This window comes from Aquarana catesbeiana, linkage group LG05 (assembly GCF_042186555.1).
Source record: "Aquarana catesbeiana isolate 2022-GZ linkage group LG05, ASM4218655v1, whole genome shotgun sequence".
Classification (NCBI taxonomy): Eukaryota; Metazoa; Chordata; class Amphibia; order Anura; family Ranidae; genus Aquarana; species Aquarana catesbeiana.
The window spans coordinates 580,914,301-580,933,408 of NC_133328.1; the positions used below are offsets into that span (position 1 = coordinate 580,914,301).

At 42.2% G+C, this 19,108-nt stretch overlaps 7 pseudogenes; all 7 read left to right on the forward strand.

Annotated features, from left to right (window-relative positions):
- Positions 1 to 2,538: 2,538 nt before the first annotated feature.
- On the forward strand, positions 2,539 to 2,603 carry LOC141146499 (U4 spliceosomal RNA; annotated as a pseudogene).
- Positions 2,604 to 5,281: 2,678 nt separating this feature from the next.
- Positions 5,282 to 5,346, forward strand: LOC141146500 (U4 spliceosomal RNA; annotated as a pseudogene).
- A 560-nt stretch (positions 5,347 to 5,906) lies between these two features.
- LOC141146504 (U4 spliceosomal RNA) lies at positions 5,907 to 6,030 on the forward strand (annotated as a pseudogene).
- A 6,768-nt stretch (positions 6,031 to 12,798) lies between these two features.
- On the forward strand, positions 12,799 to 13,019 carry LOC141146403 (U2 spliceosomal RNA; annotated as a pseudogene).
- Positions 13,020 to 13,424: 405 nt separating this feature from the next.
- Positions 13,425 to 13,489, forward strand: LOC141146501 (U4 spliceosomal RNA; annotated as a pseudogene).
- A 621-nt stretch (positions 13,490 to 14,110) lies between these two features.
- On the forward strand, positions 14,111 to 14,175 carry LOC141146502 (U4 spliceosomal RNA; annotated as a pseudogene).
- Positions 14,176 to 14,797: 622 nt separating this feature from the next.
- On the forward strand, positions 14,798 to 14,862 carry LOC141146493 (U4 spliceosomal RNA; annotated as a pseudogene).
- The last annotated feature ends 4,246 nt before the right edge of the window (positions 14,863 to 19,108 follow it).

Here is a 19,108-nt window from a genome sequence, read left to right on the forward strand (position 1 = left end):
ACACATCTGTGGTGGGACTGCCCTAAAATAAGGGAATACTGGAAAAAGATCCTGCAACTCATTAAGGAGATTACAAAAAAAGAAGTAGTGGAAGATCCTTGGGTGGTGCTGTTCCATGGTGGGGTGGGTGATATAAAGCAGTATAAGAGGTCCCTGACCCCTCATCTCTTAAACGCCGCTAAGAGACTCATACCCAAGAATTGGCAAAAGAAGAAAACTCCATTAATCTGGGAATGGATAGATACGGTTGAGGAAACATATATAATGGAATGTTGGGGTAGCACTGTTGACGAGGAGACTAACAGAACCATGGCAAAATGGGAGGGATGGACAGCTTTCAAAAAGACATTGAGTACGCCCAGGAACTGAGACTGTAAGATCTATGGTGAGGAGATGAGTGGCGTAGGTCTTAACTTTGTGACCGGTGGGATAGGAAAGGAGGGAAGGGTTTAAGGGGGTAGGGTTAAGGGAGGAGTTAGTAAATACTCCAGAAAACAAAGGAAACTGTTCAAGCAGAGTGCAGGGGGTCACACCCTCCTCTACACTAATAAACCTCCCCAGAAATCTAACCCCACCAGATTACACTGCAGAGTGAGATTCTCTTTAGCCTAATATAACACTAAACTCTATTGTAGCCCTCACCCAAACTGGTGGGCACTACACTAGTATGGGGCCTGAGGTAGCCATGCCCCCCCCCAATTTTTCTGTGTACCACCCAAGTGTAACACAAATTAAATAACGTCCGGCGCCGCGGCTGTCCTTGTGTCCACCAAATAACTCACTTACAATGGGCTGACAGTCTCTCTCTGAGCCTCGAGTACGGGGCTAGCCCAGAAGGTGACGTTGGTCACATTACGTGACGGCCGTTGCTGCTTGTGGGAGTTGTAGTGCTCAGGCTACTGCGGTCAAGCCAGTCGTGGTTTGAAAATACACGGTCTAGCCAGCCGCCAAAAAAAAAAGTGTGTGCGCCTATTACAATGAGTACGCTAATGACAGAACACACATCACACATGGAGAGCCCGCCCGCCCCGAGGTAGTGGCTTTGCAGAGTGAAGCCACCTCCCCCTCCTCCTTTATGTCTACACAGTGCTGTGCATGCAGGAGGAGGGGGAAGCAGCTTCACACTTCTCGGCTGTGACAGCCGCTGCCGAGACTTATCAGAGCCACGACCACAGAGAGAAGGGGATCGTTGTGCCGGGTCCCGGGTGTGCCGACTGGCTCGGGTGCGAAGCCACTACCTCGGGTTCTCCGTGTGTGTTCTGAAAGGGGAGTCTGTATTGGGGGGCTGTATTGTGTTAGAGGGGGTCTGTGCACTGTAGTGGGGGTCTGCACTGTAGCGGGGGTCTGTGCACTGTAGTGGGGGGTCTGCACTGTAGTGGGGAGTCTGTGCACTGTAGTGGGGGGTCTGTGCACTGTAGTGGGGGGTCTGTGCACTTTATTTTATTTATTTATTTATTTCAGGTACTTATATAGCGCCGTCAATTTACGCAGCGCTTTACATATACATTGTACATTCACATCAGTCCCTACCCTCAAGGAGCTTACAATCTAAGGTCCCTATCTCACATTCATACATACTAGGGACAATTTAGACAGGATCCAATTAACCTACCAGCATGTCTTTGGAGTGTGGGAGGAAACCGGAGTACCCGGAGGAAACCCACGCAGGCACAGGGAGAACATGCAAACTCCAGGCAGGTAGTGTCGTGGTTGGGATTAGAACCAGCTTTAGTGTGGGTCTGTGCACTGTAGTGGGGGGTCTGCACTGTATAGCCGCGGTGCCCCATTGATTTCAATGGGCAGGAGCAGTGGAGGAGCGGTATACACACCGCTCCTTCACTGCTCCAAAGATGCTGCTAGCAGGACTTTTTTTTACCGTCCTGCTAGCGCACCGCTCCAGTGTGAAAGCCCTCGGGACTTTCAAATTGGAGACATGGCAGCGGCTGTTTCGGGTCGGTTTGCAGGCGCCATTTTTAGCTCTGTAGCGCCTGCAAAATGACCCAGTGTGAGGGGTCTTAACATCCTTGTTACAGCAATAGGCATGTGAATTTTTTTCAGGTACTGAATTTCAAACATCAGGTCCTTTCGTTTTCCTTTCAGACTTTTAATTCATTCTTCAGAGAAGTCAAGTTTTTTTCTGTAAAATGTTCCTTTCCTCCTCTAAATGTTTTACTTGTGCTTCACAGTTTACTTGAAAGAAGAAAAACTGGATCAAAACAAAGATGAAAGAAATTGCTGCTAAATTGGCGATCTTTGAGGAGGTGTTTCGCCTCGAAAGGCGCCTGCTGCAATAGTTGAAGAGCCAAATGATAATCCTCAGTGCCAGCCCGAGGGCAACTTTTTGTAAAACTGCAATGCAGGTGTTTGAGGCTATTTTTATAAATCCAGAAAAGCTTCTCCTTAAGTTTCCAGCTGGCATCGTCACGCTATAACTGTGGGACTGTAGCGGGGGTCTGTGCACTGTAGTAGGGGGTCTGCACTGTATAGCCACGGAGCCCCATTGATTTCAATGGGCAGGAGCAGTGGAGGAGCGGTACAAGCTTTGCGCAGTGGCAGTATCATAGCCAATGAGGTTCAACTGAGGCGTGATTATTGCTAATTGCTTCTCGGCCTTTTGGCTAAGATCAAGTGTAGTATCTGTTCTTATCAGTTTGCAGGAGGTGGCGCTTGCTTCCGTCCCTGATCTATGGCGAAATAGAGACGGGATTGCGGTTGCTATGCAAAGCCTGCTGGAGTAAAGGTGACTGTAATGAGACTTGATATGGAGGCCTTGTAAGCTTATCTCACTTACATTTTCTGTTTTGTTACAATAATCTCATCTGCTAAAAAAAAACTTATTGGAAAATAAAAAAATAAATTGCTGCTAAAATGGCGATTAGCCAATGTATCCCATTGGGTAATAAATTTAAAAGAGCGAACAAAAATCCTGGATGGCTTAACTCCAATGTAAAAATGCATATAAAAGCAAAGGAGAAGGCCTTCAAAAAATACAAGGTTGAGGGATCATCCTCAGCATTCAGACTTTATAAAGAATGCAATAAGAAATGTAAGGGTGCAATTAGGACGGCTAAGATAGAACATGAAAGACACATAGCGGAGGAGAGCAAAAAAATCCCAAGAAATTCTTTAAGTATGTAAACAGTAAAAAAGGGAGGACAGACCAAATTGGCCCCATAAAGAATGAGGACGGACATCTGGTTACAAAGGATGGGGAGATGGCAAAGGTATTGAATTTATTCTTCTCCTCAGTCTTCACGAGTGAATCAGGGGGCTTCAGTAACCAAAACTGCAGTGTTTATCCTCATGACACAACACAGGAAGCACCTCCATGGTTAACAGAGGACGGAATTAAAATTAGACTTGAGAAACTTAACATTAATAAATCACCGGGACCAGATGGCTTGCATCCGAGGGTACTTAGGGAACTCAGTCAGGTGATTGCCAGACCGTTGTTCCTAATTTTTACAGACAGTCTATTGACTGGAATGGTACCAGCTGATTGGAGAAAAGCCAATGTAGCACCAATATTTAAAAAGGGCTCAAAAAACATCCCTGGGAATTACAGACCAGTTAGCCTAACATCAATAGTATGTAAAATCTTGGAGGGGATGATAAGGGACTATATACAAGATTTTAGTAATAAGAACGATATCATTAGCAGTAATCAGCATGGATTCATGAAGAATCGTTCTTGCCAAACCAATCTATTAACCTTCTATGAGGAGGTGAGTTGCCATCTAGATAAAGGAAGGCCCGTAGACGTGGTGTATCTGGATTTTGCAAAAGCATTTGACACAGTTCCCCATAAACGTTTACTGTACAAAATAGGGTCCGTTGGCATGGACCATAGGGTGAGTACCTGGATTGAAAACTGGCTACAAGGGCGTGTTCAGAGGGTGGTGATAAATGGGGAGTACTCAGAATGGTCAGGTGTGGGTAGTGGGGTTCCCCAGGGTTCTGTGCTGGGACCAATCCTATTTAATTTGTTTATAAACGATCTGGAGGATGGGATAAACAGTTCAATCTCTGTATTTGCAGATGATACTAAGCTAAGCAGGGCAATAACTTCTCCGCAGGATGTGGAAACCTTGCAAAAAGACCTGAACAAATTAATGGGGTGGGCGACTACATGGCAAATGAGGTTCAATGTAGAAAAATGTAAAATAATGAATTTGGGTGGCAAAAATATGAATGCAATCTATACACTGGGGGGAGAACCTCTGGGGGAATCTATGATGGAAAAGGACCTGGGGGTCCTAGTAGATGATAGGCTCAGCAATGGCATGCAATGCCAAGCTGCTGCTAATAAGGCAAACAGAATATTGGCATGTATTAAAAGGGGGATCAACTCCAGAGAAAAAAACGATAATTCTCCCGCTCTACAAGACTCTGGTCCGGCCGCACCTGGAGTATGCTGTCCAGTTCTGGGCACCAGTCCTCAGGAAGGATGTACTGGAAATGGAGCGAGTACAAAGAAGGGCAACAAAGCTAATAAAGGGTCTGGAGGATCTTAGTTATAAGGAAAGGTTGCGAGCGTTGAACTTATTCTCTCTGGAGAAGAGACGCTTGAGAGGGGATATGATTTCAATTTACAAATACTGTACTGGTGACCCCACAATAGGGATAAAACTTTTTTGCAGAAGAGAGTTTAATAAGACTCGGGGCCACTCATTACAATTAGAAGAAAAGAGGTTTAACCTTAAACTACGTAGAGGGTTTTTTACTGTAAGAGCGGTAAGGATGTGGAATTCTCCTTCACAGACGCTGGTCTCAGCGGGGAGCATTGATAGCTTCGAGAAACTATTAGATAATCACCTGAATGACCGCAACATACAGGGATATGTAAGGTAATACTGACACATAATCACACACATAGGTTGGACCTGATGGACGTGTGTCTTTTTTCAACCTCACCTACTATGTAACTATGTAACTTGAAAGAAGAAAAACTGGATCAAAACAAAGATGAAAGAAATTGCTGCTAAATTGGCGATCTTTGAGGAGGTGTTTCGCCTCGAAAGGCGCTCGCTGCAATAGTTGAAAAGCCAAATGATAATCCTCAGTGCCAGCCCGAGGGCAACTTTTTGTAAAACTGCAATGCAGGTGTTGGAGGCTATTTTTATAAATCCAGAAAAGTTTCTCCTTAAGTTTCCAGCTGGCATCGTCACGCTATAACTGTGGGACTGTAGCGAGGGTCTGTGCACTGTAGTGGGGGGTCTGCACTGTATAGCCGCGGAGCCCCATTGATTTCAATGGGCAGGAGCAGTGGAGGAGCGGTATAAGCTTTGCGCAGTGGCAGTATCATAGCCAATGAGGTTCAACTGAGGCGTGATTATTGCTAATTGCTTCTCGGCCTTTTGGCTAAGATCAAGTGTAGTATCTGTTCTTATCAGTTTCCAGGAGGTGGCGCTTGCTTCCGTCCCTGATCTATGGCGAAATAGAGAGGGGATTGCGGTTGCTATGCAAAGCCTGCTGGAGTAAAGGTGACTGTTATGAGACTTGATATGGAGGCCTTGTAAGCTTATCTCACTTACATTTTCTGTTTTGTTACAATAATCTTATCTGCTAAATAAAAACTTTTATTGGAAAAAAAAAAGAAATTGCTGCTAAAATGGCGATCTTTGAGGAGGTGTTTCGCCTCGATAGACGCTCGCTGCAATAGTTGAAGAGCCAAATGATAATCCTCAGTGCCAGCCCGAGGGCAACTTTTTGTAAAACTGCAATGCAGGTGTTGGAGGCTATTTTTATAAATCCAGAAAAGCTTCTCCTTAAGTTTCCAGCTGGCATCGTCACGCTATAACTGTGGGACTGTAGCGGGGGTCTGTGCACTGTAGTGGGGGGTTTGCACTGTATAGCTGCGGTGCCCCATTGATTTCAATGGGCAGGAGCAGTGAAGGAGCGGTATAAGCTTTGCACAGTGGCAGTATCATAGCCAATGAGGTTCAACTGAGGCGTGATTATTGCTAATTGCTTCTCGGCCTTTTGGCAAAGATCATGTGTCTTTGTCACTAGGTAACATCTGGCACCAGACTTGCTCGGCCTTAAGATGCTTCCCTAGGGTTGCATTTTTTGCTGCTATTGGGCTTGTCGCTGTCTAGTGTGTACGAGTGGAGATCGTCTGGATTTTGGATGCGTATCTGAATCTAGATTTAAGGGCGTGGTTTTCTTTCGCTTATTCTGAGTCCGGCTCCTCCGGGCTCCGGAATCGACGGATTCATCTTCCTGCTGTGGGCAGAATGGCCAGCTATGGGCTACAAGACTCAATTCATTTTCGAGTGGCCGTAGGAGCTAAAGTGACTTTGCAAGATGTGGTCGTGGATCTTTTGAAGGGGATTCTGAATGTAAAGGTGAGCGAGATATTATGTCTGCAGGATTTCCCATCTCAGGGAATTTATGATGTATCCTTCGTTTCCTCTGAGGTCTGCTGGAATGTGTACGAAAGGGCAAGATCCAGAAGTGAAGTCCCGTTAGTGAAAAAGTTCTTGATTCAGCCATTGTTCCAGAAAGAAGAGAAGGTAATAACTGTACATCTTTACAATCCTTTTGCGGACATTTCATTGATAAGATCCTTCTTGTAAACATATTGTGAAGAGCTCAGAGGAGGTGAAAGGGTGAAAAATACATTCGGGATTTGGTCGGGCAAGTATCGATTTGTTGGACGCTTCAAAAATGATCCTGATTGTATTGGCAGTGTGAAAAGGCCTCCGGCAGTTTTTTCAGTGGGAGGGGAAAGAGGGTTCTTGTTTTACCCAGGTCAGCCTGCGTACTGTAGAAATTGTCTGAAGTATGGTCATACTAAGGCTGAATGTGGGGTTGGACTGAGATGCAGGTTCTGTGGTGGGGAACATCAAGCTTCAGATCCCCCAGATGAAGGCACGTATACCCTGTGCCGAAGACGCGTAGGGGAGGGGCAGGACGGAGCTTTCTACACACAGACAGGCAGAGGATTGAACACCGCACCGCACGCCACAGGATTCATCTGTATTGCATGTTTTGGATAGGATGGTGCACTGATGCACCCAAGCATTGTGAGTACCCTCCTGGAGGGATTGTTTTTAGGGCTTTTCAAATAAATTCCTGGCGGTATTATGCTATGAGTCTCCTTTCTTTCATATATGTCACCATTTGAGCGAGATACAGATCATCACCAGCATACCCTGTGTGAGCCCTGGAGTGGCTCTAATTCGTGTTTTGACACTGTTTAGCTACTGTGTCACACGCTCTAAGGTGAGCGCATTATCCATTGGGGGTCACTGGAGAGCACTGCAGCATGCCTTAATGTGCACATCTCATAAGAAGAGCATGAGGAATATTTAGCACTTTTTCAAAAAACCAGCATGAGGATTGCCTGCTATTTGTTTGAACACTATTGTGCACTTTGATTTATATACTCTTATGAATGGCTTGAACTGAGATATATGCATTTGTATGAATTGGTTTCGGACACTTTATTTATCAAGTAGCACTTATATATTTTTTTTTTTTTTAATCATTTAAAGGATTTTTTTTTTTTCCTCACATTTTTTTGCATGGTGCATGTTACCATTTTTCATATATTCAATTGTGGATTATAGTCACTTTCTTCACATTTGTGTGACACTGTTTATAATTCATAATAATTTTTAATATTGTATAGATTTATTATATTCTTTGTTCACGTATTTATAGCCTTTAGCAAATACACATATATTTATTTATATCAAGCTTCACAATGTCGGGAAAGTCGTGTATGTGACATATGTAAGAAGTCTGGTCATCTTGCTCGTCAATGTGAAACCTATAAGAATATCAAAAGAGCGTATGGATTTTCTGATATGATGAATGCAAGATACACTGCACAGGGACAAGAGAGTCAGAATGCGTCTTCTCAGGGAAACGGGGAGGCTGATTCTGGGCCTAGTATGAATGTGGGTCCTGACGGCACACCCGAAGTACCAAGGGATGTAGTTTCTGATCACAGCAAAGATGTGGATGAAACGAGGGTGGGTCAGGAAGCCGAAAAGACCACTTTAGAAGGAGGAGTGGTTGACGGTGGTACTGCCCCGCCTGTCGTGGACACGGAGCAAGGTAAAATGGGGGAGGATGAGGATGGAATGGACATCGGTGTAGCTGCTGATCAAAGTGTGGTGGAGGCTCAGGAGGAGTGTGTTATTCCAGGTCCATTGGCATGTCCATTAAGTGGTTTGTCAAGTGAAGCAGAGGAAGATGAGGAGGATGGGGAGGAGGAGGAAGATGATGAGGAGGAGGAAGATGAAGAAGAGATGGAAGATGAAAGTGGTAGTTTGGTTTGTGGACAAGGGGTGGTACGCTCATCTGTAGAGGAGGAGGAATTGTGTTCAAAGAGATTTAGAGTTGGAGAGGGGGGGGAGGAGAATGTGAGTTCTCCGATACCTACTTACGGGGGGTTGGAGCTTACTCCAGACTCTGCCGGTTCTCCTATGAATGTAAGAAGGAGTCAGAGTGTGTGTGATGTTAAATAGTAGTATTTTTTTGTTAAGCATTATGGCTGATATATTTTTTTGGTTATTAATGGTACTTACAATAAGTACTATAAATGTAAGGAGTGTAAACTCAGCATGGAGGAGGAGGGCGGTGTTTGAGGAGTTAACAAATCTTGAAGCAGATGTGTTTTGTCTGCAGGAGTGTTGTGTGGAATATCCCCCTGGGCAGTCTGAGTGGGGGTTTGGAAGTTGCGTATGGTCCCCATTATGTGTATCTCGTAATGAAGGAGTAGGGATATTGTGTAAAAATAGAGATGTAAAAATAACATCATATGAGTGTATTATACCTGGGAGACTGTTGTTATGTCATATGGAATATCAAGGGACTGCGTTCAGATAATTTAATGTATATGCTCATGCAGAAAAGAATGAGAGGATGGAGTTGTTGGACCAATTAAGATTATATTTAATTGGTAGAATTCCTACAATTGTGGCTGGGGATTTTAATTTAATTTGATTTTTGAATGATAGGGATGGGATTGGTCAACAAAAGTGACGTCTAAGAATTTAAATGAAATTATAACTGATTATAAATTGAGAGATGTAGTTGTGGAAGTGGGGGGTGTAGGAGAAGCCTTTTCATACTTTTCCGATAAAGGAACATGTAAATCAATGATAGATTTAATATTGGTAACAGAAAATGTGAAGATTCTGAGATGTAAAAGTGATAAGGTTTCTTTTTCGGATCATGTGGTTTTAAGCTGTAGTATGGAGGTGGATCAGCAAATGGTTTTTGGTAGGGGAGTTTGGAAATTGAATACAACACTTTTACAAGAACCTGAGGTATATAATGATTTTGTTACTTTCTTTGAAAAATTAGTGTTTGAAAAAAATAATTTTTGTAATCTGTTATTTTGGTGGGATGAGGTTAAAAAACAAGTGGCGGTTTTTTTTAAGAATATAGGTGTGAGGAGAGCTCGTGAGAGGAGGGAAGTGAATGCTAGAATTGTGAATCAGTTACATTTTTTGTATAAATGTAAAAGATTGGGGTTGGAAGTGGAAGAAGAAATACAGCAAGTTCGGGAAAGAAGAAATGAAGAATTGAAGAAAAAGGGTAAAGAAATATTGTTTAAAGCTAAAATCAAAGATATGGAAGAAGGAGAAAAATGTTCATGTTATTTCTTTAAAAAGGTGCTCAGTCCAAAAAGTACTATGTCAGCTGTGTTGGTAAAGGAGGAGGTGGTGACTGGAGTGGGAATTGATGAAGCAGTTAAAGGTTTTTATGTGGATTTATACAGTGGTAAAGAAGGTGCTAAAGTACAAGAAATACAAGATTTTTGTCAGATATTGGAAGATGTCCTAAGTCGAGAAGATAAAGATATGTTGGCTGCTGAAATTACTGAACCCGAACTTTTGGATGCTGTTAAAAGTATGAAGAAGAATAAAACTCCAGGGCGGGACGGTTTACCAGTAGAATTTTTTGATTTTAGTTGGCCTGTGTTGGGAAAGCATTTTTTTGAGGTATTGGAGTACTGTAGACAGAATGGTTGTACTTCACAAACTATGAAAGAAGGCTTAATTACTCTGATCTACAAAAAGAAAGGAGATAGAAGAGAAGTTAAGAATTGGAGACCAATTACTCTATTGAATAATGATTATAAAATCTATGCGAAGATTTTGGCGAATAGATTAAGACAGGTAATTGGGAAGATGGTTGGAGAATGGCAAACGTGCGCGGTCCCTGGACGTAGGATGTCTGATGGATTGATTATGCTGAGAAATCTGATATCGTATCTACAATCAAATAATGAAACTTTGACAGTGGCTGGAATAGATCTGGAGAAGGCCTATGATAAAGTCTCCCACTCCTTTTTGTTTGTATGTTTGGAAAACTTGGGGATCCCAAAACCAATGGTGGAAGTTCTGAGGAGTCTGTACGCTGGGATTACAAGCCAAATTTTAGTCAATGGTAGATTGTCGCCAAAGGTAGATATTTTGTCTGGGGTAAGACAGGGATGTCTCCTGTCCCCAATCTTGTTTATTTGTGTTGTTGAACCTGTATTAAAATATGTCCAGAAAGATAAAGTAATGAAAGGGTTTTTCTTACCGGGAGGAGATGGTACTAAAATAAAGTCATTGTGCTGTATGGATGACATGGGATTCTTGTGTGGAAACCAAACAGATATGAATAGGGTGGATTTGTTACTGAGATTATTTTCTGAGGTGCCTGGATTAAAAGTTAATTGGGAAAAGAGTCAGTTATGTAATTTAAGTGGTATGGATAAAGTGTATTCTGAGAAGATCCCGAAAACTGATTCTATAACTGTACTGGGAGTGCACTTTGAGAGGAATCTGACAAATTCTGTTAATGCTGAGAGAGCGCTTGTGAAAATTCAGAAAAAGATTGATTTTTGGAAAATAAGAAAATTAACGTTTACTGGGAAAGTTTTGGTTTCTAAAGCTGTTTTGTTGCCTCTTATGGTGTTTTTTCTGTGGTTTTTCCACCTAGTAATATATGGTGTAAGAGATTTGAGATGCATATATGCAGATTCTTTTGGGGATCAAAAATGGAAAGAATAAGGCGTGAGGAAATTAAGAAAGAATATAAAAATGGTTCCTGATGTAAGATTATTTTTGGACATGCATTATTGGTTAAATTGTTATAAGGTGTTCAAGAGTGGAAATAGGACTACAAAATTGATGCAATATTTGGCTGGTTGGGAAATGGCTAAATGGGGTTGGTGTAAGATTGATTTAACGAAACCCAGAGCTTTTATGATGACCGTATTTTATTTGAAATTAAGAAGTTTTTTTGAGAAGAATGAATTAAACCAGATGGGAGATGGGACTACGGATAAAATTAAATTAAGGAGGTGGTTAAGAAGGAATGAAACTGTAAGTAATATTTTTAATTTTTCTTCGAAGATGGCACAAGGAGTGTGGAGTAAGCTGACTTGGGTGGGAATAACTAATCGACAGAGAGAGATTGCTTGGCAGACCTTTCATGAGTGTTTGTTGACAAAACATTTCTTGAAGTCACGGGATTTGAGTGTAGAAGAAATGTGTCCAAGAGATGGGTGTGGGAGTGTGGAGTGGAAGGTCTGCTTCGGCAGACCTTCCAGTTGTGGGGGTCCGCCTGGTTTTGGCCAGATGGACCCTTTGTCTGAGTACCCCAGTCCCTGTCTGGAGCCTAACGCCCCGGGGGATCAGGGCAAGGTCCTTCCCTAGTGGAGGACTCTGTACACCCATTGCACGTTTTTGTGTTTCACTCTCTATGTGTGGGCACTTTTTTTTTGGCACCGGGTGGAAGTTTTTGAGGTGTGTTTTGCACGCCACTGGCTTTTCGATAAGAGTAAAAAGTGGAGGAGCGGTATACACACCGCTCCTTCACTGCTCCAAAGATGCTGCTAGCAGGACTTTTTTTTTACCGTTCTGCTAGCGCACCGCTCCAGTGTGAAAGCCCTCGGGACTTTCAAATTGGAGACACGGCAGCGGCTGTTTCAGGTCGGTTTGCAGGCGCCATTTTTAGCTCTGTAGCGCCTGCAAAACGACCCAGTGTGAGGGGTCTTAACATCCTTGTTACAGCAATAGGCATGTGACAGGTACTCTATGGAGAGATCTAGGGTCAAGAAGACCTCAAATCCCTCCTCTGTACTTCAATCACACCAAGATCTGTGTTGTGATGCAGAGCGATTTGAGCCCAATGAATAGATTCAAATCGCACCATACTGAATCACATGTGAATTGTACAGGAATGATCTGAGATTTAGTAAATAAACCTGTCACTTACCTGCTTCTCCTTCACAATTTTCTTCAGGTACTGAATTTCAAACATCAGGTCCTTTCGTTTTCCTTTCAGACTTTTAATTAATTCTTCAGAGAAGTCAAGTTTTTTTCTGTAAAATGTTCCTTTCCTCCTCTAAATGTTTTACTTGTGCTTCACAGTTCACTTGAAAGAAGAAAAACTGGATCAAAACAAAGATGAAAGAAATTGCTGCTAAATTGGCGATCTTTGAGGAGGTGTTTCGCCTCGAAAGGCGCTCGCTGCAATAGTTGAAGAGCCAAATGATAATCCTCAGTGCCAGCCCGAGGGCAACTTTTTGTAAAACTGCAATGCAGGTGTTGGAGGCTATTTTTATAAATCCAGAAAAGCTTCTCCTTAAGTTTCCAGCTGGCATCATCACGCTATAACTGTGGGACTGTAGCGGGGGTCTGTGCACTGTAGTGGGGGGTCTGCACTATATAGCCGCGGAGCCCCATTGATTTCAATGGGCAAGAGCAGTGGAGGAGCGGTATAAGCTTTGCGCAGTGGCAGTATCAGAGCCAATTAAGTTCATCTGAGGCGTGATTATTGCTAATTGCTTCTCGGCCTTTTGGCTAAGATCAAGTGTAGTATCTGTTCTTATCAGTTTCCAGGAGGTGGCGCTTGCTTCCGCCCCTGATCTATGGCGAAATAGAGACGGGATTGCGGTGGCTATGCAAAGCCTGCTGGAGTAAAGGTGACTGTAATGAGACTTGATATGGAGGCCTTGTAAGCTTATCTCACTTACATTTTCTGTTTTGTTACAATAATCTTATCTGCTAAATAAAAACTTTTATTGGAAAAAAAAAAAAAAGAAATTGCTGCTAAAATGGCGATCTTTGAGGAGGTGTTTTACCTCGATAGACGCTCGCTGCAATAGTTAAAGCGCTGCGTAAACTGTTGGCGCTATATAAATCCTGAATAATAATAATAGTAGTTGAAGAGCCAAATGATAATCCTCAGTGCCAGCCCGAGGGCAACTTTTTGTAAAACTGCAATGCAGGTGTTGGAGGCTATTTTTATAAATCCAGAAAAGCTTCTCCTTAAGTTTCCAGCTGGCATCGTCACGCTATAACTGTGGGACTGTAGCGGGGGTCTGTGCACTGTAGTGGGGGGTCTGCACTGTATAGCCGCAGAGCCCCATTGATTTCAATGGGCAGGAGCAGTGGAGGAGCGGTATAAGCTTTGCGCAGTGGCAGTATCATAGCCAATGAGGTTCAACTGAGGCGTGATTATTGCTAATTGCTTCTCGGCCTTTTGGCTAAGATCAAGTGTAGTATCTGTTCTTATCAGTTTCCAGGAGGTGGCACTTGCTTCCGTCCCTGATCTATTGCAAAATAGAGACGGGATTGCGGTTGCTATGCAAAGCCTGCTGGAGTAAAGGTGACTGTAATGAGACTTGATATGGAGGCCTTGTAAGCTTATCTCACTTACATTTTCTGTTTTGTTACAATAATCTTATCTGCTAAATAAAAACTTTTATTGGAAAAAAAAAAAGAAATTGCTGCTAAAATGGCGATCTTTGAGGAGGTGTTTCGCCTCGATAGACGCTCGCTGCAATAGTTAAAGCGCTGCGCAAACTGTTGGCGCTATATAAATCCTGAATAATAATAATAATAATAGTTGAAGAGCCAAATGATAATCCTCAGTGCCAGCCCGAGGGCAACTTTTTGTAAAACTGCAATGCAGGTGTTGGAGGCTATTTTTATAAATCCAGAAAAGCTTCCCCTTAAGTTTCCATCTGGCATCGTCACGCTATAACTGTGGGACTGTAGCGGGGGTCTGTGCACTGTAGTGGGGGGTCTGCACTATATAGCCGCGGAGCCCCATTGATTTCAATGGGCAAGAGCAGTGGAGGAGCGGTATAAGCTTTGCGCAGTGGCAGTATCATAGCCAATGAGGTTCAACTGAGGCGTGATTATTGCTAATTGCTTCTCGGCCTTTTGGCTAAGATCAAGTGTAGTATCTGTTGTTATCAGTTTCCAGGAGGTGGCGCTTGCTTCCGTCCCTGATCTATGGCGAAATAGAGACGGGATTGAGGTTGCTATGCAAAGCCTGCTGGAGTAAAGGTGACTGTAATGAGACTTGATATGGAGGCCTTGTAAGCTTATCTCACTTACATTTTCTGTTTTGTTACAATAATCTTATCTGCTAAATAAAAACTTTTATTGGAAAAAAAAAAAAGAAATTGCTGCTAAAATGGCGATCTTTGAGGAGGTGTTTCGCCTCGATAGACGCTCGCTGCAAAAGTTAAAGCGCTGCGTAAACTGTTGGCGCTATATAAATCCTGAATAATAATAATAATAATAGTTGAAGAGCCAAATGATAATCCTCAGTGCCAGCCCGAGGGCAAATTTTTGTAAAACTGCAATGCAGGTGTTGGAGGCTATTTTTATAAATCCAGAAAAGCTTCTCCTTAAGTTTCCAGCTGGCATCGTCACGCTATAACTCTGGGACTGTAGCGGGGGTCTGTGCACTGTAGTGGGGGGTCTGCACTATATAGCCGCAGAGCCCCATTGATTTCAATGGGCAAGAGCAGTGGAGGAGCGGTATAAGCTTTGCGCAGTGGCAGTATCATAGCCAATGAGGTTCAACTGAGGCGTGATTATTGCTAATTGCTTCTCAGCCTTTTAGCGAAGATCAAGTGAAAACTGTCTTTACCATTTGGCTGTCCAGAAGAGTTGGAAGACTGTGCCCTTGGCCTTTGAACTTTGTTCATTGCTGCTTTTGGGGGTGAGTTGGAAAACTCAGAAGGATACCGAGCTGGAAAGCTGAACCTTCGGCCTTCAATTTACATATTATATGTGAGTTGCTGCTGCTATTGGAGGAGAGCCGGAAAGTAAGGCGGGACACGATCGAGCTATTCGAATAGCTAATTTCGGTGACTGAGATGGAGGATTCAAGGAGAAGAGGAGGTGCGGAGGAAGTCCGTGGAGACTACAATGCGGAGATTTTTGGGATGAAGGATACCCTTCGGTTTATTATTTCAGCAGAAGTCCGAGGAGAAAAGGACCTACGCTATCTTTACAAAGAAATTTTTTGCCCGCTTTTGGAAATCGACATGATGGATTATTTTTGTGTTCAAGATTTTTTTTCAAGAGGAACTGTGGATGTTACTCTGACTGGCAGTGGTGCCTGCGAGAAGGCATATACACTGTACAAGAGTAGGAAAAAGAATCCAGTTTTTTTTGGTGTTAAAGTTTTACCCCTTTTTCAGTTGGAGGCAAAAATGGTGACCGTACATATGTACGACCCATTTATTTCACAAGAAGTGGAAGCCTTCCTTTATACGTACTGTAAGAAGGTTATTTTCAAAGAGAATGGTCGAAATTCTTTTGGGGTGTGGAACGGCAAGAGGAGATTCCTTTTTTCGTTCAAAAGAGATCCGGACGGTGGAGTCCAGAGACCACCCCCAATTGTTTTCATTAATAGGAGCAGAGGATACTTATTTTTTTCAGGCATGCCATCTTTTTGCAAAACCTGTCGTGGTTATGGCCATGAGACTGGCGCTTGCGGCAGATGTTTTGATTGTAAAGAAGGGGATCCTCATAAAAAGAAAGATTGCCCAAAGAAGAAGGCAGAAGAGGAAGCGAAGAAGAAAGCAGAGATGGTGGTGGTACCAGTACCGCCTCAGGAAGACCCTCAAGAACAACCAGCGGTAGCTGCTCAGGGAGAAGTAGTGGTGGAGGAAAAAAAGGTGACAGAGGAAACCGTGGATAATGAAAGAAGAGTAGAAAATGAAATGGAGACCCAAGATGTAACAACAGTACCAGAATCAGTGGTGGTAGAAACAGAATCGGCAGAAATGCAGGTGGATACAAAATCATTAAAAAGAGCAGTGGATGAAAGAGAAGATGTTGTAGATGAAGAAGTAGTTGAGGCAAGAGAAAAGACGACCCGGGTGGGAGAGATATTCGGGGACCTCACCTCGAGCGAGGATGAGGAAAAACTGAATATATCTGAGTTCCCATCTGAATAAGAAGAGGACGGTGGGGAGAGTCCTGCCCCATGTAGACTACTAAGGTGATAAAGGTAGCCTCCCTGAACGTAAGGAGTCTGAGGAGCCCGAGGAGGAGAGTGGCTCTTTATGACTTTTTGGAGCTTCAGGGCCTAGATATCATTTTGTTACAGGAATGTAATCTAGAAAATAGGTTAAATTATGACAGTATAAAAGAATTCTGGAAGGGAAATGCTGCCTTTTCCGGAGGAAATGATAATAAATGTGTTGGAGTTGAAGTGTTAACCTCAAAAGAATGGGACATTATAGAAACAGAAGAACTGTACCCAGGAAGACTCCTGATGACAAAACTACAGAAAGGTGAGCAAAAATTAAAAGTATTTTGTGTTTATGCATCAAATGAAAAGGAGGAAAGAAGAGAACTGTTTGAAATTTTACGATTATTGGGGGCAGGAGGCGGAGCCTAGCGGAGCAGACATGCATTGTTAGAGCTCCACACCGCTGAGGAGAGAAGAGAAGGACAAAGCGGAGCCTGCAGGCTCAAAAGGTATCCATTTGAACCTTTTTGCCCCAGGGAACAAACTGTGAAAGTTTGGGCAGGAAATATGGTACTGGGAGGAAACCGTGGCAGAAATAAAAATCACCTCACAAAGAGCTCACAGGCACTCACTGCAGCTGAAGCAGCTCCAGTCACCTCACAAGATACAGCATCAGGGCGCTCTCACAGACAGAAAATGTCACAGCAAGACTCTCCATTTGAGTCAGATACAGAACAAATCCTCTCACAAACTTCGCCACAAGCCTCCTCAGTATCCCCAGTAATATTATTACAATTTGAAAAGATGCTTCATAAGGCTTTAAAACAAACCTCAGACCAAATAACAAAAAGCCTAACCAAAGAAATAAGAGAGCTGGGAAACCGCACCGCAGCCTTAGAAATAACAATGGATGAAATTGAAATTACAACCCAAGAAAATATAACAGAATTGGAACAATTAAAAAAAGAGAATTTAATACTTCAAACTAAGCTCGAAGATTACGAAAATAGAGCCAGACGTTCAAACTTGCGCATAAGGGGAATACCTGAAACTGTGACAGACCTGCAATCTACTATTACTGCTCTATTACAAGAACTAAAGCCAGATATCCCTATTGAACGTTTAGAACTGGACAGAGTACACAAAGCCCTCACAGCCAAAAAGAAAGATGGACCCCCACGTGATATAATCACAAAATTTCATTATTACAGAACAAAAGAACAAATGCTAATTGCTGCAAGAGAAAAAAAGGAACTTAATTTTCAAGGACACAATTATCAAATTTTTGCTGACCTATCCCAACTTACTATTACTAAAAGACGATCCATGAAACCCCAACTAATGGAACTGCAACGCCACAACATTATGTATCAATGGGGCTTCCCCTTTTCAGTCAGATTTAACTACCAAGGTACAATTTACAGAAGCAGATCAGCAGATGAACTACAACAAACCCTTTTAAAATTAAATCTGACAGAACCCACAAGCAGCAACACTCCCACACGCAGAAGAATGGCGTCATCTTCACCTTCAGGCAGCACCCAGAAAATTTCAGAACAAAATGGGAATCATCATTCTCACAAAAGAGGCCGTTATGCCACATCATCCATGGACCAAGAAGATTCAATGGACTGACATCCTAATTCCTGATATCTCTTCATTTATTATACTAAGAGATGGTTCTCTATAAAAACCTGTATTTATAACTGAATGTAACTGCATTCTGATAGTCACACACTGTGTGGGATCATGTTACATTCCAGTTATATTTCTTATTACTTCTGATTCATATAGCCTTAGAATATATAAGTGAAATAAGGAAATTCTTGTTCAGTTATATATTATCAGGTAATAACAATAGATTTATTACTTTTTAGGACAAATATGTTCAATAAGCCAGAAGTAATGGAAGCTTTTTCTTTCTTTTCTTAAAACAAATATATTATTACCTAACTAGTTCCTAGAATTATGTTTTTGTTTATTCTAATCTGAAGCAATACAACCTCAATTTTATGAGTTAACATATCTAAACAGTTACATATGAATAAAATATGTAATTGTTTACTCTAAAAGGGTTAAAATCCCAAAATAATTCAAACTATCTTCATCAAAACCAAAGTTATTAACAGTACCTTTCTAACTGAATTATTTAGCCTAGGGCAAGACTAACCATATACAACCACCCTGGAATAAATAATTTCAACAAAAACTATATTCTGCACTCCAATTAATGAAACATCATTTTGATGTCTTTTGACATAGCACTTCTCTCCTGTAAGCGGAAGATCCATGTACCCCCATTAGCCCTCCTCATTCTCCCAACCATATTATGTGGGAGTGTGACGAAGGCACTTATTCCCCTGAGAGAGATATTTATTCTCTTTCACGGGTAAATTGTGATTACTTGCAAAAAATAATTTATACAATGTATCATCTAATCTCATATGTTTTTTGTTTACTCTTTACTCCAGAATTCACTGGTTTCTTTTCTATCTATTCATCTCTTCAGTCCACACAGGTTGATCTGCGCAGTCAGCTCTGCAAAACAAAAAGTAAGTCAAAACTATTTGATCTATTGCCATGGCACCACTGAATATACTTTCCCTGAATGTTCAGGGAATAAATGTCCCTCAAAAAAGGACCAAAGCCTTCCGTACTTTCCACAACAAGAAGGCTCACATAGTATGCCTCCAAGAAACACAGTTCACCAAACATTCTACTCCAAAATATATTTCTCCTTTTTATCAACAAATTTACACGGCTTCTGCCTGTACCAAGCAAAGGGGAACTCTAATTGCATTTCACCGATCCACACCATTCACCTTATCATCAGAAATTAAAGACCCAGAAGGTAGATACCTGATACTCA